Source organism: Sminthopsis crassicaudata, chromosome 4 (genome assembly GCF_048593235.1).
Source record: "Sminthopsis crassicaudata isolate SCR6 chromosome 4, ASM4859323v1, whole genome shotgun sequence".
In the NCBI taxonomy this organism is placed as follows: Eukaryota; Metazoa; Chordata; class Mammalia; order Dasyuromorphia; family Dasyuridae; genus Sminthopsis; species Sminthopsis crassicaudata.
The window spans coordinates 212,893,868-212,917,772 of NC_133620.1; positions in this window are offsets into that span (position 1 = coordinate 212,893,868).

Genomic DNA, 23,905 nt, shown 5'->3' on the forward strand with positions numbered 1-23,905 from the left:
ACAGACATACATACAAAATAAATAATAAAACTAGTATGAATTTGTAAAAGTTAGTATTGGCTAGAGATAAAGAAATGATCTTAGACAAAGGGTTTCCTGGACCGTGGACAAGCTAAATGACTTGTCCAGAGTCACATAATCAGTATATGTCAGAGATGGGACTTGAACTTAGGTCTTCCTCAGAATATAAAGTATAGAGAAATTGTGAATTTATTTTTCTAGAGAGCGCTTCCTCAATAGGAATTCTATATACCAATTACAAATACAATTTGTTCCAAAAATGAATATTCATAAAACATGTAATTGTTTAGTCCATTCATCATGTCTGATTCTTCGTGATCCTATTTGGGGTTTTCTTGGCAAAGATATTGAAATGACTTGTCATTTTCTTCCCTAGTTTATTTTACAGATGAGGAAATGGAAGCAAATAGGGTTAAGTGATCTGCTCAGTACAGATTTGAACTCAGGAAGGTGAATTTTTCTGCCTCCAGACTCACAACATTATCTACTATACTATATATATCAAATACTATCTGCTATAAAAAAAAAAAAATATATATATATATATATATATATATATATATATATATATATATATATATATATATATACATATATATATACTGCAAAGAAATGTAGTGAATGTTCTATCAGTTTAAAACTAGAATTTAGAGGTTAATCTTATTCTTTATAGTTTGACTGACTTCAGTTTACTTTTTCTTTCTATTATCATTTGCTCTTTGTCTTAATCTAGTTTTTTTTTCCTCCAAGAATTCTGATTATTCTTCCATCTGTCTTTGAAAGATTCTGTAAGGGTCTATTCAATTACCATCAGGAACTGAATAGCTTTTACCCTGACCTTCCTGCTCTTGCTGCTTTGAGACTTGGAGCCTCAGAGATAAATTTGAAGTCCCAAAGTTGAAGCCTTACAAATAAGTGACCAAAGTGCTTCAGATCTTTTCTCTAAATGATTGATGGTTTAACCAGGGGAGAGAGATTTCTTCTATTATAGAACTAATTCAAACTACATGGTCCCCACATGTTCTTGGGGTTTAATTCTTATATAGTTCTTATTTCAGGAATATTTTTGCATGTGTGATTAATTACCTTTAGATGAAAAAAAAAGGAGCAAAGGGGAAATGTGCATCTCTCTGCCTATTCTCTGATTATTCTCATTTTGTACAAAATATATTATTGTTATTTCTTTAGAAGAAGTCCATAAAAAGGAGCTATTTGATACACTCTGCTTCTGTTAAATATTGAGATCGGTTAGCTAATTGTTAGTGACTTCTAGAAATAATTTTAAAGAGGCTAAACATTGTTTAGATAATCTCAAATATAATTAGAATATAGTATAATACAATCTTAGTCATTATTCATAATACTGTTTTTTATCCACAGTGCAACTTTCCATGCTTGCATAATAATGATAAGTGGATAATGAAAGTTTGTTCAAGTACTTCCGTTTGTCCTTCACCATCTTAATAACTCTTTACAGGTGGTTTTCCCATTATATTTGAATTATATTTCAATTATAATTGAATTCTTCTTGATGTTAGGCAATACTTTTAAAGGATATGTAATTTTCTTTTTCCTGTTGTTATTTCTGAGCCCCCAGTAAGAGACAACTTCTGGCAAAAACAAAACACATAGTTAGACCTATTTTAATTTTTTTTCAAGGGATATTTATCTTCTAGTTAGTATTTACAACTTTGTTTTTAGTAAATTCACCCAGATTAGCAGTCTCATACTTAATCATAAAGAAGAGTTAAATGTCTAAAAAAGAGAAGTAAATAGACTTTCCCTATACCCAGAAGCAAATGTTTCTGGCTTTCAGGAACAAAAATATAAAAGAATATATAGAAATACCCCCTTGAAATCTCTAGTCTGGTTGTTTCAGAAACAATAGCAGTTTCAACCATTGTTGATTGTTGTCCTTCATTCTTGAAGAGGATCAATATGATAACACTATGTTAGAGCCGTGTTACAATGTGTTCAGCTATGGCTAACCAGAGCAATACAAGCTCATAATGCTCTGCTACAGATTAGACATAAATAGTCCAAATGAACATTTGGGGTAGTTTCTCTAACTTTGCACATTTCGCGTTTCTTCTGGGCTAATTCAGTTCTGCTTTGCTTATAGAACACAGAACCTTCTTTGATGAGGGTATGACATGTTTGATGGATCTTTGCTAGTGTCTTCCATGTCATACAATCAATTCTAAAATTCTTAAGAGATGCCTTGAGAGTATCCTTATATAGCTTTTTCTGACCAGTTTGTGACTACTTACCCTGTGTGAGTTTTCCATAAAATAATTTTGGCAGGTTGGAATCTTGGCAGTTTAGTTTGAGATAGGACCTCAGTGTCTAGTATATTATCCATCCAGGTGATTTTCAGAATCTTCCTAAGGACAGCTCAAATGGAAGTGATTCTATTTTCCTGTATACTGCTGGTATACTGCCCAGGTTTCATAGGCATACAATATTGAAGTCAGCACAATGGCTCTGTAAACCTTCAGTTTGGTAGTCAGTGAAAGATTATGGGCTTGCTCCTATGTTGTCAAACACTTCCAACCATTCTAATGCTTCATTGTCTCAAGCAGTCTTGTTCCTGGAGTCTGTGCCCTTTCTTTTTAACGTGTGTGTTTACTCTTAGTCTTGCTATTCTAGTTCCATATGGAATCTTACAGATTTCCTTCTTCCAGCTTCATAATGTTTTTTCTAGAGCTGGATCTCTAAATCTAGTTGCTAGATTTAGTGAGCTGACTTTTAAGATCATTCTGAAGAATGGCCTATGATTTTTCATATCTTACTCACTCAGGTGTTTGATTATTTCCACCAGGTAGGGATCATTAGGTTGACAGTATCTTTTATTTTAATTTTAGCACTTCCTTGGCTAGGCCTTTTTTTTGTAAGTAGATCCTGAATTTTAAGGATTAAGATTTGGAAGCTCAGGATTATCTTCAAAAATCCCCCTAAATTGATTTCTCTGTTATCCAAAATCATAATATTTTTATATTTAACTTTGATGTGATACAATCATTTACTGCTATCTGTGGTAAGTTATACTTGGGAAGGGGAATAGTAAACTTCTTTGTCTTCCCCATATTACCATACTGCTCCATTCAGTGTAATTTATTAAGCATTTATTAGCCAGCTACTATGAGAAGCAACAGAATATAATGAATATATTTGGAACTGGAAAGACCTGAATTTACATCCTTCTTAAGATATTTATCAGGGGTTGTGATACTGGACAAGATATTTAATAATAAAATTTGAGTTTACACATACATAAAAATGCAGATAACAATAGCATCTCATAATAGATATTGAACAGATCAATAGGATCATGAAAGAAAAGCTCATTGCAAAGCTTTAAGAATTTTTGCTATTCTATGACTATTAATACTACACTTAAGGCTCTGGGAATACAAAGACAAAACATGATAACCATTTTCTGTCTTTTAGGAGGTTATGGGGTTCTGGAAGATACAATATGAAAAAAGTAAGTAAATAGAAGATAATTTAAGAAAGGAATTATCTCTAGAAATTAGAGGGATCAAGAAAAGTTTCCTATAAAAGGTAGCCTTTGAATTGAGCTTTGAAACAAGGAAGGTTAAGATTCTACAAATTAATTCTCAGTGAGGTGAAAGAATGATGAGGCCTTTTTGCCTTCCTATATTTCTTTCCCAACATTTGGTCAATTCTAATCAAGCTAATATGAAAAAGCTTAGAAAAACTATCTGTACATTTCCTTCCTACTGCTAATGTGAGCACATGGCCATGCCAAGCAATCTAGCAAAGCCAGCCAAGAGAGCCAAATGTTGTCCTGCTAAGAAGGACACATTCCATTTGTGCGTGACCTTACTTTCCAATAATGTTACATTAATGATGCAATTATATTGGGCTAGATGATTCATGTGGAAAATTACAACATTGAGAAACTTTTATTGCAGTCATCACACTTCATACTAAGTGGGCATTTACATTGTACTTATGTAAGTAGAATACAACATAAAGTTAATAAAACAATAATATTAACACTTGCTATTTTGCCACTATTTATGTATACAGATTTTTTATAGTGTTCAGAATGGTCAAAAGAATATGGATTATATCTAGCAGATCACTGTGGTCATTATTAAGGAATGGTCATTTCAAAATGTGTATATATTAAGTGTATCATATAAATGTGCATATATGTTTGTTTTTATGTATGTGTATATACACATACATACATATATGTGTGTGTTCATGGGTGCAACATATAGTTATAGTTATGAGGACAATTTCACCAGTGAAGAAACTCCCTTTATCAATGAAAATCTAAGATATCTGCAGTTAAATCTTTCAGATAATAAAACAGTTGTGACATTCAAGCAAATATTGATTAAAAGTCTATTTTGTGCTAATAACTAATGTAAGTCTGAAAGATATCAAAAAAGTGAAAGAGTAAATGTTTTTAAGTAATTTGTCCAAGGTCACACAGCCAGTACATGTCAAAAGTGGGAATCTGAACAAAGTTCCTCTTGACTCCAATCTCAATTGTTTCCTTTTTTAATTGTCAAGTTGTCTCTCAAAATGTTTATCTCTAATGATAATAATAAAACAATAATAATACTTGGGTTTATATATTTATTGTACTTTTCAAGGGGCTTTCACACATATTATGAAATTTTGTGCTTGCAATATTATGAACTATAATTATTCTCATTTTTTTAGATTAGAAAATTAAGATAATGAGAGGCTGAGTTATTTGTGGTCACCCTATGTCCTTGATACCACTGAGGAATAGTAAATCAGCTTACTCTAACTCTCAGTTCAATTCTCTTTTCACTACATACTTCTATTCATGGATTGAGACAAAGGAATTAAGTGATTTGCCAATATCAAGGATGTGTGATTTTGTCAGTTTGGGCATTTCTCTAAAAGCTTAGCCCTTCTATAATTTAGTAGATAGTCTTCTAGAGTTGCTGTACCTGAAAACTTCATCACCTTGATGCCACACGACTGATAAGGTTCTCCAAATTTATTTAAGTTGGTCCGTAAGTAACAGAGATACAATTCTTTCACCAAGCCCACACATAAAGCTTTTTCATCTTGATAAGACTTTCCCCTGGTTTACTCTTCTGTTCATAGCCTTCAACAATTGACAGGCTCCTCCATAAAATCTATACTGTCTTCCAAGTAATCAATGAAATGTGCAATAAAACAGTGTCAAAATTGCTAAAGATTTGACTAGATCCTCTAAGCTGATATTGATCCATTAGTGATTTTTTTTTAGATTTAGCAATTCAACAGTTCCAAATTCAAATAAATGTACTATTGTGTACCCATTATATCTTCATATTGTCTAAGAATGTGATAGATTTTTCCACATTCTTTGCTCAAATATAGATATATCCATATATACAGCATTTCTTTGATCTACCAGTCAAGTAACTCAATCAAAAAAGAAAAAAAAAAAGAGCTATCTTGCATTTCCTGTGCTTGTTGAAACTGTACTAGCTCTTAGTGATAATGCGAAGCCATATTTTTAAAAAAAGTTTTAGAATTTTAAAACTAAGTCAAGCTTATTAGCCTATATTTTGTAGAACCCATCATATTGCTTTCTTTGAAAGCTTTGCCTAACGCCATTCCTGTGATAACTTTCATTTTTACTATTTTTTCAGAGATCACTGAGTGACTTTGCATTTAGGCCTTTTAGTTGTTTAATATCTTAGGATGTTTTTCATCTAGATCAACTGTCTTGAACTTATTAAAGGCAACTTAAGTATTCTCTTGTTGTCACCTTTCCCCAAAATCTTTGGGATTCAGTATGCTTTTAACCATTTTAGCTTCTCTTTGTCTGACAATGATTTTTCTTGGAAGAGAAAAGACAAAAAAATAAGAATATAAAAATTGGACACTTTAGCTTCATTTCCCTCATCTATCATCACTGTCTCATCGATCCTCATTAACTATCCTATGGCTTCCTGTAGCCAATAGAGTCCTATCATCACAACAATAATGAATCCCAAGAGAACAATTCTGTGGAATTTCTGATTTAATAGAATTAACATTATATGACTTTGAGGGTCAGAAATTACAGAAACAGACTTGTGAGTTCCTTAGGTATGGCTGTATTAGGTGTACATATGTCATACCAGACCAGCATAGCATCCTGTGGTTCAGAGAACACAGAAATTAAATTCTTAATTATTAAGCCGAGGCCTCTCTGGTTGATAATTTAGGACTTGTCTAATAGTCAAGTACGCTTCTTTCTAGGATGACTATCATCATCATAATTGCTTAAAAGGTTTGCAAAGAGCTTTACATATATTGTCTCATTTAATCCTCATAATAACTGTATAAGGTAGATATCATTATTACTTCCATTTTACACATAGGGAAAATGAGACTGATATTGTTTAAGTGATTTACCTATTGAATTTTATTACTCTTTAACTGTTTTCCCCCACCCCAGTACTTTGAAATCCAATGACATTGGCCTCCTTGCTATTTCTTGAATAAGAAATTCCATCTATAAATTCCAGATATTTTTTTTTATTGGCTATCTCACAGTCTTGACATTCTCTCTCCCTTTTCAACTTTGCCTTTTGGTTTCTTTCAGATACTAGTTAAAACCTTATCTTTAGCAGGAAGCCTTCTTAATCCTTCTTAATTCTAATACCTTTCCTCTATTGATTATTATATGTAGCTTATTTTTGCAAAGCAGTTTACATGTTATCTCCACATTGGATTATGAAATCCTTGAGAGATGATCATTTTCTTATCTTCCTAGGGGTTAGGACAGTACCTGACATGTAATAGGCATTTAATAAATGCTTATTGAAAGGATGATTAATTCTTTCAGGGTCACATAGGTAGTAATTGTCTGAAGCAGGATTTGAATTCATGTCAATAAAAATTCTATAATTCTATATATTTTCAGCAAAGAAAAATTAGCTAACTAAACTTGATTATCTTTAAATATTTTATTTAACTTATCTGAACACTCAGGTCTAGAAAATGGATTAAGATCAAAAGCAAATAATTAGGTAACCCTTTGCTTATATTAAGACATTTATAATGTCATGGGGATCCCAAAGGGACAAGTGGTACTGAACAAATGATCAGGGAAGGTCAAACTTCTAGATAATAGTTTAAAGACTAAGCAAGTGGGTGAAATATGGGAATTTGGTAGCAAATTGATTCCCAGAACTTATATGAATTGTTGGTTTTAGATTAGGTCATTAATGGACATCCGATGGATTTTTTGGTAAAAGCAGGCAGTCACAGATTTAGAACTGAAAGACTTTTATCTGATCATCTTGTCCTATTACTTCTTTTTTCAGACTTGCAGAATGAATAATTTTAAATAAAAGCTTTTGGTCCCTGAGTTGTGTTGAAAGGACATATGTTCTTCCCAGGCATTAGCAAGGGAGTCCATGTTTTTCCAGGGAATAAGTCAAGTGGTCAAGGGGATTTTGTCCTTGCTATTTAATCACTTGTTCTCTGGTCTCCTTCTCTTCTGGTCCAAGGTTAGAGTCTTAGTCAGAACTAAGGTTTTAATGACAGCAATGTTCAAAGATAATGGTAAGCTTAACAAGCTATTTTGTTGTCTTTTTTCTGTTTTTTAAATGCATGCTTATTCTGGACATATTTTACAGAAATACAAAGTAAGACAACATAAATTGTTTTATGTATAGTAAGTAAGTCCACCCCTGCTAGGAAGGATTTTCAGTGTGTAATTAAACTAAATTTGCTAATGCATCTATTGTTTCTTGGACAGCACTGTCAGAATAATATATCATTAGAAACACTCCTTGTGATAATGTAGCACATTAATATATCATCAAATGGAGTTGTTGCCATAAAGAAACATTAGTATAATATATTCAAATGAATCTCTTGGAAGGTCTAACTCAAAACTAAAATACACATGCACATTTTTGTCTTAGATTACTATTACTTCAATAGTCTTTTTTTTTAGTCTCTGTATCGCATCAACACTGTTGGTGATTGAGATATACAAATATACACATGCTCACAGACACACACACACACACACACATACATTCAAATTCTTTAATCCAGATACTATAGTTCTCCCATATCTTCAATTACCTTTCTACCTCTTTTATGTAATCCCTTTTGGATATATTATTATTCATGACCTGCAGGCTTACTATTTGGCTCTCTTTTCTTCTCTCTTAAAACTCTTTTCCTTAGAAAATTGATTCTTATAAAAGGATGTTTTTCATATTTCCCATTGTTTGTGTTCCCCTATTCTTGAACTTTGAAGTTATTTCATATCTACTTTGTATCTACTGTTCAATCTGTTCCCATCCAGTAGAAAAAAAGTTTCTTGAGGCCAGAGTCTGATATATATTTGGTCTTCATAATCCTAGAACTATCACAGTTCCTGTCACATAGGTACTTATGAAATTCTCCTATAATTGAAGATGCATATTGAATTTTATCTACAAAAGAGTGTTCAGCATGTAAAAGGACTTGGACCCACAACAGCCAAGAACCAATTGAATGAAATGAGAATGTATAACCTACAGAAGAGAAAAATGAAGGGAGATTTGAAGCTACCTTGTGCAAGAGTTTGTTTTTCTTGGCTCCAAAAGACAACTAGGAACAATGGATAGAAGTTACTGAGAAATAGTTTAAGTTTGAGGTAAGAAAGAAACTGCGTTAACAATTAGAGATGAAGAAAACAGTATGTGCTGTCTCAGGATGTTAAAAAAATGTACTTTTATCTCAAGTACAGTGGGGATGATCACTTGTTAGGACTGTCACAGAGAGGATTCTTAATTAAGGCATTTTTGGCTATATAGCTTCTGAGGTACTTTTTAACAAGGAAATCATATGATTCTCTGAACTTCCAGAAAAGTAAGGTTTGGTAGAAAAACTTCTAAAAATAGGAACATTTTTAAAATGAAATAAACGGGTAAAACTATGTCCCTCTTTAAGTAGAATCTGTAGGACTTCCATAACAGGGATATTGGAGGTAGCTTTATGATCAGCTATTCTCTTTTCTTGACAGAATTCCCAAGGTCTCTTCTACCTTCTAGATTTTGCAATTCTTTCATTCTATTAGTCCTATAGCCTTGATTATGACTCTCACTGTGCCATAGCCAACTGAATCAAAGAGTCCAAAATAAGAGGTACTTTTGTTCTCAAGGTTATCAGGTAAACTTTATTTTGCTGGTTAGCAACACTTACCACAATGTCTGGAACACAAGAGGAAATTAATACAGGCTTATCAACTGACTATTTCATTGTTCCCCTATTAAGCTACGTAATAAAATCAATGTCTTTGTCAAATTCTATACAAAAACAAAACAAAACAAAAAACAGGATGATCTCCAAACCTGAAGAAAAAAAAGATGGAGAAAAACACAGACTATGACTCCCATTGATACTAAAGTAGAATGCTGCCTCTTCAAACAACCAAACCTTACCTTTGACAACTAAAACACAATTTAAGTATAAATATATCTTAGGAACTATCAACTTGAAATATATAGTGTATTTTCACTATGATAGGAATGATTGTGTCATGCAGCAATTTAAGATCTGAGCCTGAGAAATAATTCTTGAAATGAGGTTGTAATTTGATAAAGAGGCCAAAGTCATTGTAAGCAGGCCCTGGAGCAATGTGAGCCCGTTGGTTACATTATCTTTTCTCTGTTCCCAGTTGTGCTAATACTAAATACTGATGATGATGAGAGTTAAAAAATCAAGTTTAATTAGGTAGGGACTACAGATTAAATTCATTTTCACTCTGCCTTTTGTCCTTCCCATTTCTAGAACAAAAGATATCTGGGGGTGCATCATTTGATGTTAAAACCTGTGCAAAAATGAACATTTATTGTTTTCAAGTTAAATTCATGTTAAATGCCTCTCAACCAGAAACAAAGCATTAACAAGGCATCATGTCAAACTTTAAGTGAATTATTCAGAGTTGTATACTCAAAGTCAAGATAGCTAGGTATTATAGTGGATAGATTGCAGGGCCTACAGTTAGAAAGACTAATTTTCCTCAATTCAAAATCTGTTCTCAGACACCTGTTAGCTCTGTGATCCTTGGCAAGTCATTTAACCCTGTTTGTTTTAGTTTCCTCTTCTCAAAATGAGCTGGAGAAGTGAATGGCAAACAGCTTCAGTATCTTTGCCAAGAAAACCCCAAATGGGGTCAAGAAGAATCAGGCATAACTGAAGAAACGACTTAAGAGCCAGATAGTAATTTTTCTTAATATAAATATATTTTTGATTGTGTCCTTCTGCACAAAACAAAACAAAACAAAACAAAAAACCAAAAGGATGTTAATGTTATAAGATTATTATTTTTTAAAATGACTAGTTCTTTGGCTTTATTGATAAAGGGATTTCCCAGTGAGAAAACCCCTTTGCCAAAGCAGATAGACAACTGGTTCTGACATTTATAAAGTTGCCTAGGAACTTTTAGCAGCTAAGTAATTTGCTTAGGGTCACATAGCCACTATATGTCAGAGGATGGATGTGAAACCAATTCTTCTTGACTCTGAAGCTCTTCTTTCTATTAATTATTCCATCATATGTCTCTTAGAATATCTGAGATAACCAGGCATTATTCACCTACTTAACTCTGCACATTGGGTCTAATTTTAACTTTTTGGAATACAATGAGTGTTTCTTTGAAATATTAAGATGAATTATATTATGTTATTATGTCTAGCTATCAAATTTATAGCCCATCACTATTCTAGAAGTATGAAATAATTTATCGTACTTTGAATAGGCAACTGAACAAGAGCTTGCTTCTTTAATTATTAGCTTGATATAAATTATAATTAACTTAGTGGTAGCAATGTAATTACATGGCCATGCAATAATTTATTTTGTGTTTATGCACCATGTCCAATTTTTCCTGTGTTAACCCCTAACCTGCATATTATCAGTCATATTATGAATTTGTATTAACAGATGCTCATTTTATTTTTTTTATTTTTTGTAATTACCTGAGTGAGAGATTTGGGATGATTATTTGTGCATCTTTATTAGTCATAAGTAGCTTTAGAAAATTGCTGCTGAAAAAGACAGAGTCAATTTGCCAGAGGTTTGCAATTTTAAATGTATGTGTTTCCAAGTGTTTTAATTAACTGAATACTTGTGCTTCAAAGAAGAGTGGGAAAAGCAATGGCCTTAGAGCCAGGAGAATGAGGTTCTAAACTCATATCTAGCTTTTACTTGTAGTATAGCCTTAGCAAAGACATTTAATTTTTCTGAGGCTTATTTTCCTTATCTGAAAAATGACTTTAGTAATATCTATGCTATTAGCATATGCTATGCTAATAATGGACTAGTTGTCCATTTAAAGTTAGGATATCTAAAATAAGCAGGAATTTGGAAGACAAACATTATAGAATAATAAAGAAATTGAATGAAAATGAAGATGTGATATTTATGTCTTTTCACTTCCACCACAACTAGTTTAAAATGAATTGCTAATTGTATACTGGATCAACCAATTTCTTGGGAATCAAAGTCAAAGACTACCAAGATGGAAAAACATACTTGGAAGAGGTCATTATTTTCTATAGCATGATAATATTCCATGCTACATTCATGATTTAACCATTAGCATTTGTGAGCAGAAACTCTTAGATCATTTTTAAAAAGTGAATAATATTATTGGCTGAATTTGGCATTTTAAACGTTTTCTGTGAAAAACAAATGAGCTCCCTCCTGTGGATGAGAAAATATCTCCCTGTGTGAAACATTTAATGTTCTACCTTAATATAAATCACCAGATTACTCTTTAATAAATTACTTCTTAATGGAATAAAAATGCCTGTTTCCTACATGAAGTACTTTTCTTGAACAAAAACTAGCTTATTGATACTGAGCTTCTGGTCTGATCTTTGAATAAACTATTGTCCACATTGAATGCTTACATTAATATTGTTTAATTAATGGAACAATTTCTTTAAAAATAAGTAAAATGGTTATGATAGCATTATTATAAAATTATCATCAGTAGTAGACAAGATAAATTTATGACATGAACATATCTATATATTGTTATCTGAATATATCTGTAGTTGGGATATAATTCAAATAACTCAATGCAATGAATTAATTCATTTTGTAGCATGTCTTTTTTTCCCTTTCTATTTCTTCCCCTTTTCCCTATGCTCTTTACCTAATATTCTTGGTAACCTGCAGGGAAGACAATGGGAATGGATATAGTTTAGCTTTGCAGTACAAATACAAAGGTCATGATTAAGAAATTCCCATGATTCTTGTTGGATATAGCCCCAAAGAGATTTTGCTGATGGTTGCAAAAATAACATCTTTTCTCATTTCCTTAATTTCTTGGGGCTTCTATTTAGAGACTGGCACTGTTAAAGACTGCTGCATGGTTATATTGACATTCTGCTGGGGGTTTAGCTTATTAGATTTGGACCTAACCTTATCATCTGAGCCTCTAACTAACGATTATACTCTAAAGGCCACTTTTACACTAATTGGCTTTCCCTGTTTAATTGTTTTACAAAATTGATAATTTAGTAGAAATATAATAAGCCTTTAATATTTTAGGTAATTTGGTTCCTTTGAGGTCTTCAGAGGCTTCTTACTTAATAGAAAATTGAAATGCAAGTAGTAAAATTTAGGTCTCAGTTTCAGTGCATTACTTGAAAGGCTAAATTATAGTTTTCAAAGGGGTTTTGATGATGCTACAATATAACTGCTGTTGTCCAAATATTTCTACAGAAAAAAAATTTTTCTGGCAAATTCTAAATTTTCTATTTTATATTTAGTTTCCTAAGGGAGTTAGACTAAAATAATATTCATCTGTATTTTAAAAAGAATTTTGATTTTTGGTTGCACTCATATACTTTAAAAAATAGATTTATGAGTTTTTATAAGATTTCAGTTTTCCATATTAGGAAAATGGCAGTATTTATCCAGCCTTACTGAATAAGACTGGGAACAGAAACAATCTTCCGACTCTTGGTAGCATTTAGTAAAAATTGTTTGTTTTTTTTTTCCTCCCATGACCTACATTACTTTTATTACCTTTGGCAGGTAACCTTTTGGGGAGTCAGTTTCCTCATTTGTAAAATCAGGGTGTGGGACTAAATTACCCTAACAGTCTTTTCCAGCTCTCAATTTAAGATAGAAAACCTATATGCACTAAAAGTCATAATATTTTGTCCCTTTTAAGACAAAATGTCCATTTTATTTTAAAAAAATGTCTTTTTTGCCTTTCTTGATTTTTGTTGGCAATAGTCCTCTTCCTTTCAAAAAAATCTTATATTTAACATACATCAGGAACTTAACAAATACTTGCTAATTGATTGATCATAATCAATTATAGCTGTGAATAGATATTTGCATAGAAAGAGAAAGCCAGTTGCATGAATGAATCAAAAGCATTTATACTCTGTTGGCTTACATTTTACTTTATGTCATGCAGAAGTCAAATATAATTCAATGTTCTTAAAGCAAAAATTTTAATTCTAAGGATGTCATAGACTGAGTGTAGTACTGTGGAACGGGGCTTGCTTTAGAGTCATGAGGGACTAAGTTCAGATTCTGCCGCTAAGATATACTGTCTGTGTGACTGTGGGTATATCACTTAACTTCGTAGGGTTTTAGATTACTCTGTGGAACTATCAGTAATAGATGGGTTGTCAATCTTCATGAGTAGAGGGAATTCACTGTACTGAATTCATCCCATCCCAAATTTTTGCTGTGTAATATTTAAAAAGAAATCAAAGTCCTAATGAACTAACAAAGTCTAATAAAATCAATGCTTTTCTTTAGAATTGACTTTTCCTTTTTACCTAAACAGATTTTGCCTCAAATATAAATACTCCATTCCTATTTTAGGAAAAAGTATTATCTGTCTAGTATATTCTCATTTTCATACCTCAGCTCAAAATGCATCACAATGGCAAATATCATATCCCTATACACAGCAGCAACACAAAGAGAGGGTAAATGTGCGTATGGATGTGATTTAGTTGTGATGCAGTACATTCCACAACATGATCCATGGGGCATGGCCCCCATGATGCACCAACTATTCTCATAGCATAGCAAATGTCATCAATAAAACATGAAGTGAAGTTAATTACAGGCTCCCATCCAGAGTCCCTCTGCCACTGGTGGCCCATTATAACAAATCATTTCTCAAATGGAGCAGAGATTGACAGAGATTTTATAAACTTTCCACTCTCCAAGTCTTCCCCATGTAATAAGTGCCTGCTGTACACTGGGAAAGTGATTAAATATCAATTTCATGGAAACCTGGGAATAAATGTTTAAAAGACTAATGAGACACTATTTTTACTGCTTAAGGTACTGTGACTACCCCATGAGTCAGAAGAATGCCTGTCATTTTAATTAGGCATCAATTGGCCCTTTTTTCCCTCTCTTAAAGATTTCTAATTGGGTTATTTAAAAACTTTCGACCTACTACATCAACAGCAGAAAGATTTTTACAAGATTGATATTGTTGCTTTTTTTGAAGTTTTTAATTTTTTAAACCAGAAGTAACTTACAGCCCTCTTCCTAAATATTACTGATAAAAACTATCCCATTTCTAGCATGCAATTTGATTTACTAAAAATCAGGATAATTTAATAACTTATTAAACTTATTAAAATGCCTTTAGTGAAGAGATATTGAATAGTATTACTCTAATTGTTCCTTTTTTGGAATTAACCACATAGAGTAGAGGAAGGACACTGAATTGCTGTCTAATCAAGAAGCAGACTTCCATACAAATAAAAATTATTGCATACTTTCTCCAAGGTCAAAATGAACATCTAACTGAATTTGGTTTAAGATGGATTTAAGTCAGGAACTCACAGTACACTTGGGCTTTTTCTGTACTTAGATAAAACTAAATCAATGCCAAAGAATTTGGAGATCACTGAGCGACTTCTTTGAGAACCTAAGCTTCTGGAAACCTTGATAAATCACTTTCTGTCTTACTTTTATAAGGAAAGCAAATGCTTTCTTCCTTTTTATGTTAATTATATAAAGATCATGATAAAGTGAACCCTGGTTAACTACATGTTACTTCTCTGCAAAGTTAAATCTATTTTTAAGCATGCATAAACAGAGAAAAATAAGATGAAAGCTTTAGCTTGGTTTGATATCATTATAAGGAGGTGAACTGAACAACATTTTATTTTTGAAAGGCTGCAGTTCTTCCCCCAACTATGTCACTAATGTTTTGTTGAACTGTTCAAACATATAGAGTTGCTTTAAATTTTTCATACCCTAAAATTGGTTCTTTCATCTTGAATAAGAAAGAGATTAAATAAAATAAATCAGTTTTGAAAAGTAGAAGCTAGTTTTGGATCAGCTGTACAATATATTATGTAGACTGAACAATCAATTAAAAGATTTCCTGGGTGATTTTGTTAATTTGAGAAAAACACAATGCCAGAGCCATGAAAATATCCAACCCATTTTATATTGTTTCCTTCTGGTCAACAGAAATTTTTTGAAATACTTATGTGTGATTTGAATTGTTTTATGTCATGTTGTATTACATAGAAAACCTTTTCTTATCAACTTTCATAATTGTGGACAGATGTTACCTGGTCTTTCATTTAGTTCAATTCAGTATCATCTACCTAAAACAATCTCTGAAATATTTAATTGGAGGTACTTTTGTCAAACAAAGAATTTCCTAAATGATATGAACATCTTCCATTTGGGAGAGATGGTCCCTTCAGTTTAAATTATGTTGACTTTCCAGAAATAGTCTTGTCTTTAAATATGACAATGTTAAAGATGATACTACTCAGCAAGAAATGCTATTGATGATTTGCCGAGGAAAGCCATTTATCAGAATGATAGGTATTTCTTTAATCCCAGCTAAAATCCTACCTTCTGCAATAATTCTTTTTCTGATCTTTCTTAATACCTGGGCATTCCTTCATTTGATTGTCTTTAATTTATCCTGCATATATCCTATTTCTGTGTAATTATTTACATCTAATTTCCCCCATTTGACTAGTCTTTAAGGTCAAGGGCTTTCATACACACACACACACACACACACACACACACACACACATATACAAACATATTTACATATATATACATAAATGTGTATATACTCTAGCTTTATTTAAAGAAACTGCAAAACAGAAAGATGACCAATAGATGCTGCATTTTTTTTGTTTCCATGGCAACTCAAAAGACTATCTACTAAGGTGTATAAGACTTGTCATTTGGAGGAGGTAGTTGGTACAGTGGATAGAGTGCCAGCCCTGAATCAGGAGGACCTGAATTCAAATGTGGCCTCAGACACTTAACACTTCCTGGCTGTGTAACCGAAAAACAAAACAAAACAAAACAAAACACAAAAAACTCTTGTCATCTGCATTGGTGAAGGTAATGTTCACACATATGAAAACATAAGTCGCTGAAGTACAGAAATCTTATTTTTATTATTACATAATAATCTGACATAAGTACACATAATTTTAGATATTATTTTAGACAGTTATTGTTCATTCTTTTACAATTGACATAAATTTGGGTAAATTGACATGAATAAAGGTAAAAAGCCCTCAGCCAAGAAGTTCAGAGGATATGACATTTAAGCAATGTCAGACTGCTCTTTTCACAATTATGAAGTGCCAGTAACACCTATATCAACTTGTCGGTCAGTAGATTGATATTACTTCCCTTTCCAGAAACAAGATTCTTTTGACTAATTAATTTAATTGAGAATTCACAGGTTTTGAGAAATCTGTCAATTGAGAAACTGAAGAAGGGTGTGAAAAAAGGTGCTATATAAATGGAAGTAGCTATGTGTTGATTTGTTGTTAGCTTGATGTACCAATTAGAAATCTCTTGTTGCCTATGTGATGGGTGGAAAATACAGTTAAGACAGTCTAATAGCCTTAGATTTCTTAAGATTATCAGCAAGTGCATAGTATATTGTGAACAGATGTTTAGCTCAGCAGGAAGTGCTCCTAAAGACCCACAATCCTAATTCCTACAAGAAAATGCATAGCATCTGGCAGTTCTCAAATGGAACTACTCTGATTTATTCATCCATGTGAATATGCTTCTGTGTGGCAATATTCTATGACTAACCAATCTTCCAGGGGACGACTTAGCTAGATTTTTCTCCTGGGGAATACTGGGGCCTTTGTCAAGAAAAATTCACTACATCAAAAGACTGGCATGATATGTCATGACTCTAGGTGGCAGTCACAATCTCCTTGTTTTGATACTGGAGTGGGTGACTCACATGATTCTGGATATTATGTTTATTTTTGGTGTGTTCTAAATGTAGGCTATATGACACATTCAATTTCAGTGAACAACTGGCCACTTGACTGAATTTCTTATTCACTTAGATAAGAGAATTACTTTATTTTGCATTATAAATTGTTTTAATTTGTCTTTTAAAAAAATCCTTTGAAGTATACATCTAGAAAAGAGTGTTTTTAAGACATTGTTTTTCATGAAATTGCTATGTTTGAAAAATTGAAGCTCCCAAATTTACTATTTTTCCTCGTTGTATGGTTTGGTTTTTTTGTCACCATTTTATTGCTATTATATATTAAAAGAATCAGTTTCATTGGGCTTTGGAGCCGTTTTGGAGAAAACAACAGATTTTATCGTTTAAGGGGAAAAACAGTTCTGTGGATAGAATGTGTAACACCAAGGAGATGCTAACTTCAAATATTGCCTGTTTGATATTTGAGAATATTATTCCTAATTCTCCCAAAAATACTCAAGGACTCTGATCAGTAATGTAATACCATCTCATCAGTAATGTAATACCACTTCTGATACCTTGAACTCTTAGAAGCAATGATTGAATAATTAAAACAAATAAAAAATAAAAAAAAACAGAATAATAAGCAATTATGGAAAATTCAAGAAGAAATATAGTAACAAAGATTTTTGAAAATATGTTTTGATTACTCTTTTCTTACTAATGGAAAGAGGAATATGTCTTACTGAAGGCCATAAAAGTGCAAAAAAACCCAGGTGATTTTGGAGAATAAAAGAAAAGAGCAAACTGAATAGAAGTAGGGAGAGGATTAAAAAAAAAAAAAAGTTCTAATATGGGTTAGAGTACAAAGTGAGAATCAGAAGTGACAGCAAAGACCAAAATCTGAACCTCTATTAATTCTTTCATTTATTTAATAAGTATTTACTGAGAGTCTGTTATATTTTAGGCACTGAACATTGAAAGACAGGTACAGTAATACTGGTAAAAGCCAAAATGTATGAGAAAAAGTGGAAATAGCTTGTTCATGTTGAGTTCATCGACTCAATCAGGGTAGCAGTCTGAAGAGGCATTTGTTATATAAATAGTATAGTGACAATTTAGTCATAAGTCACAGGATAAAGCAATTTAAGAGTTGGAAGACCAGCAAAATCCATCTAATTCAATCCATACATGAATAAGAATCTCTCTTGACTCATGTCTGACTAGTGATCATTCAGTCCTTGCCTGAAAACATTTCTTGGGTTCTTCCTATTTCATGAGGCAGATCATTTGGCTTTTGGATAGTTTTAATTGTTAAGAAATCTTTCCTTAAGGCAAACTTAAATATGCCTCTTTCTAACTTCTGCCTGTTAGTTGTTTCTCATGTAGTGTCAAAGAGAATAATGCAATTCCTTTTCCATAAGATTGCAAAGCATTATATTATTCCTATATTGTCATACTATCTAACTAAATTAAACCTTAGACCTTTTAAATGATTCTTCAAAGTTCTTTATCATGTTTGTTGCCATTTCCAGTTTATCAATATCAGTGTCAAATGTGGTACCTATATTTGAACATAATACTACAGATGTGGCCTGAGAAGGCTAGCTTAGAACTATCACTTCCATAATGTGAGACATTTTGACTCTCAATGGGAGGATAACTTCCATATGTAATATAATGTCATTAACTCCAACTTCAACTTTTGCCTTCATGACATAATTATAAAGAAAGGCCACTGATTTAAAAGACATACACAAAAATCAGCCCCATTATATAGAAAAGCCACAAACTCCAGTTTTATGTAACAGACAAGCCATACAATGTGGATTCCAAATATATTCTCGTTCAGGATATATATAAGAAAATTGCATCATGCCAAAAGAGTAAACATATGCCAAATTACCTAATTGATATTTAAAAGGGATTTTAGAAGTCATATAGACTAAAACTCATGACTGATTCATAATTCCCCTACATAACATCTTGTGATCTTTAAATATTTATTTTAATAATAAATTATTAATTATTAAATTATTATGCAATCTCATAATGTAGCCTATTCCATTTTTTAGAAAGCTGAAACATTTAAAAAATAAGAAACTTTATATCAAGTTGAAATCTCTTTTGTAATTTCTAATCATTGGTCCTAATTTTGCCCTTTGGAACTTAGAATAAATCTAATTCCTCTTCCATATGACAGGCCTTCAAATATTTAAAGACACCTATCATCTCTCCTTATATCTTCTTTTCTCCAAGACAAATATTTCCTCTTATGATATGATTTGATTTCTCTTCATTAACTGATTTCCTCCATTCTTTCTTTCTCTAGAAGAATTTCTGCTTGTTTGTGCAACCAGAACAGAATTCAATTATGTTGATTAAATGCAGTCTTATGAGGGAAGTATTGCATCCCTTGGTTTTGTAACTCTAATTTTATTACTTCAGCTTTAGCTTTCATTATTTTTTTGATAGCCAAGTTGGTAGCATAATAATTCTAGGCTCTTTTTATGTGAATTATTCTTAATCTATGTTTTTCTAATCAGTAAATAGAAATTTACTTCTTGTTATTTTTCAGTCATTTTTCAGTTGTGTCTGACTCTTTGTGACCCCATTTTGAGTTTTATTATCAAAGATACTGAGTGACTTGCTATTTTCTTCTTCAGCTTATTTTACAGATGTGGAAATTAAGGTTAATAAGTTAAGTGACTTGCCCAGGTCACCTAGATATAAGTTTCTGAGGCCATATTTAAAATTAGCAGAATGAATCTTCCTAATTTTACACCCAACACTTTATCCATTGAACTATCTACTATTGTTTATACTTAAAACCAAGCCTTTTTATGAATATATTTTAAATATGTAATTAAAGCTAACATGGGATTTATTAGCCCAGGGGGATGATTAGTTGCCAACTACATGCCAGGCACTATTCTATAGGTTACAAAGAAAAAAAAATGAAATTACCATTATCTTCAAAAAGTTTACATCTATTGAGAGATAATATATACATATACATATTTTATAAAATATGAAATAAGTTCTAGATAGTTTGAATAAGGAAGGTATTAACATGTATGAGAATTTATGAAGATGGGGAAAAGTTTGATATAAAAGGTAGTATATGAGTTGAATTTTGAAGGAAGTACATGACTCAAATCTGTGGCAAGAATGGAAAGAGAGAAGGAAAAAATAGTGAAAAGACAAGTTTGTTTCTACCATAATGTGCCAGAAGAGGAATAATATACAATAAAACAGGAAAAATAGGTTCAAACAAATGATGAAAATTTTATAGGTCAAACAGAGGAGTGTGTATATACAAGTGTTATATTTGTGTGTATATGTGTATGTGTGTGTGTGTATTTATAAAATCATAAAAAACAATGTTTACTAAATGGATTTTGCTAAGTGAGACAATGAATTTATGCCATAGGAAAATTACTATTTGGAGGATAAATTTAAAGTCTTTAATCATTAAGACAAAAAAGGGAAACTTTTAATTTAAAACATGCTAAGGGCCTAAACAATGGTTCATAAGGTAAGAGAGGTGGGCAGCTAAGAGAGATTTTGTGACAATAGAAATATTTAAAGAAGTATTTAGTGCAATGTTTGACAAATAAGAAGTGGTTAAGAAATACTAATTGATTGCTGTTTGACTGAAAATGAGATTTGGCAATTAATTGGATACGTGAATGAAGGTATGAGAAACTGAGGATGACAGAAACATTGTAAACATGGATAACTAGAATGATAGTGGTAGCACTCCACAGAAATAGGTAGTTTGGAAGAAAAATTGAGTTTAGGATGAAAGCTAATATATTTTCTTTTGGATACACTGACTTTGAGATTCCTCTGGCAGATTAATTTTGAAATATCCAATAGGCAGTAGGTGATGCAGAACTAGAGCTTGGGGAAGAAGGTAAAGTTGGATAAATAGCTCTGGGAGTCATCTTCATAAAGATAATTATTGAACTCATGGGATCTGGTAAGATCACAAGTGAGAATGAAGAGAGGGAGCCAGATAGCACAGTAGATAGAGCACTGGCCCTAAAATCAGGAGAACCTGAGTTCAAGTCTGGCCTCAGATCCTTCACACTTCCCACATGTGTGACCACAGGCATGTCACTTAACCCTAATTGCTTCACCAAAAAAACCCTAAGAAAAAGCCAAATGAGAAGAGAGCAAAGAACTGAGTAAAAAGCATGGCATATACTCACTTCTAAGAGATGTGATATAAATGATTAACAAAGGAAAAGTCAGAGAAATAAGAAACATACCAAGAAAGACAGTGCCATGGAAACACAGAGAGTGATGACGTAGGAAGATAATGGTTTCAAATTATTTTGCTTTTACTTTGCATTCATTTTGTAAATACTTGTTGTTGCTCAGTCATTTAACTCTTATTCCACTGTGATCCCATGGAACATATTGTCTGTGGGATTTTCTTGACAAAGATATTAGAGTGGTTTGCTATTTCCTTCTACAGTGGATTAAGACAAACAACTTTCCTCAGGGGCACAGAGACACCAAATTCTGAGATTAGATTTGAACTCAGGTCTTCCTGACTCTAGGCATAGAGTTCTATCCACTGAGCCACCTAATTCCCTCATGTATGTATCTATATCTGACCTGAAAATATAGTTCCCTTAGCCAAACTGTGAGATACTTGAGGCAGAACTTTTCATTTTTATTTTTGAATCTCCAGCACATAGCAAAGTATTTCACATGAAGTAGGTTCTAAATAAATGCTTGTTAGTTGTTTGGTCAACAATATAAAATGCTGCTCAGAGGTCAAGGACGATGAGTAATGAGGAAAAGCCTTTGGATTTGGAAATTTGGAGGTCACTAGTACCTTGTAAGGAAGCTAGATTACAAAAGATTGAGAAAGAAGTGAGATAAGAGAATGGAGGCAGTGTGTATAGACATTTTTTTTGCTAGGCCTTTGACCATATACATTCTGCGTATTATATGTACATATGCACATATATGTAATATGCAAATGTATATTTCATGTATATCTCATATATATAATTGATCTATCTTTCATCTCTCTATCTGTGTATATATATATGCATATATATGTATATACAAATGAACTGGGAAATGACAATTACTTAGCATATTACATATATGTGCATATGTACATATAATATGTAGAATGCATATAGATTCATTTATATTTACATGTGCATATGTGTGTGTTATTTGTGTGTGTGTGTATATATACAAACACATAAATAAAATTTCATCTTTTTAAATTTGACCCATTGTGCCCATCTACTGAAATCTTTTTGATCCTAATTTTATACTAAAATGAATGAAATAATCTCAACTTTATCTCATCTTCAAATATGAGTCTGTCATGTATAATGTATTTCATTCAAATCCTTCATGCAATTTTGAATAGTATAGGGGTATGGAAAAGACCAAAGAATATTGTACAAAAAAAGTTCTTCCAGATGAATAGTCATTAATTAATAACTCGTGTAGAATTATTCTATTATTTAATTATGTCCATTTTACTATTTTGCTATTCAGCTCATATTTTAGTCCATTGTCCACAAGAATATTGATATCACTAAAAGATATGAAATTCCTTTTTATATTGATATGTAGATAGTATATACAGGGTTATATTATAAATACTGATAAAATCCGTTTGTGAGAAAGCACAGTTACTAAGATAAAATGTGGAGGAGAGAAATAAATTGTTAGAAGCACCAAATAGAGAATTGCCCCTCAGATAAACACACTAAAAGGATCTGTCTGAAAGCAGAAAAATGGCTGAGACTGCAGGGGATTTTCATTCCCTAGCTCATTTGTATGTGACTGTTTTTAGAGTTCTAAAGGATTTAATTGAAACAAAAAATACAAACCAGGTAACTGAAAAGCATTTGGAGATTAAATAATGACTATTGGATTCATAACTGACAGAAAGGTGAATTTCTAGCATTTTATCTCATAAAGAAAAGTTGAGTCACTGATAACCAGAAGGCTCGATGTGACTTAATAGAGACAATTAAAAAGTGAGTAGTAAAGATGGGTAGGAAAACAGCTCTGAAGAAATCAGCAGGAGAGTCAGCTGACAAGAAAGATTCAACTACTGTATTAGGAGCCTGCTGATTGGAAAAAAAAAAAGTCATTGCTTTGATGATTGACTGAAGAAAAGGCAGGAGTAGTTTCCAGGAAAGTAATTGAAAGAGAACTTCATTCTGCTGCGGTATAAGCTATTGTCTTGTAGTGCAGTCTACAACCTGAGACAGGTGAAATCTTTCAGAAATTGAACTTGCTATCTACTATACTCTTTGATTTGGGAGGGAGGGGGGAAAACATATCTGCTTTGCTCTAAGATACAGATCTGCCAGGGCTTGTGTATATTGCCCAGAGATCCACCCTAAGGCATTTTTCTGGGAGCTTTACTTTGCTATAAGAGGATGTTAAGGTGAGATAGGACAAAGCAGAATTATATTGAGTAAAGAGACGGCTAGGATCATCTGCATTGCTCTGAGACCCCATTTGAATAACTTTACAATTCATTGGCTCAAAAACAACCACTATATACAAACAGGACAGTCTGGGAATTGGTTATGCCTGATAACCAGATAGATATCTCCTTTACTGGGGAAGATAGTAGTGACTTACTCAAAGTCATAAGCTAGTAAA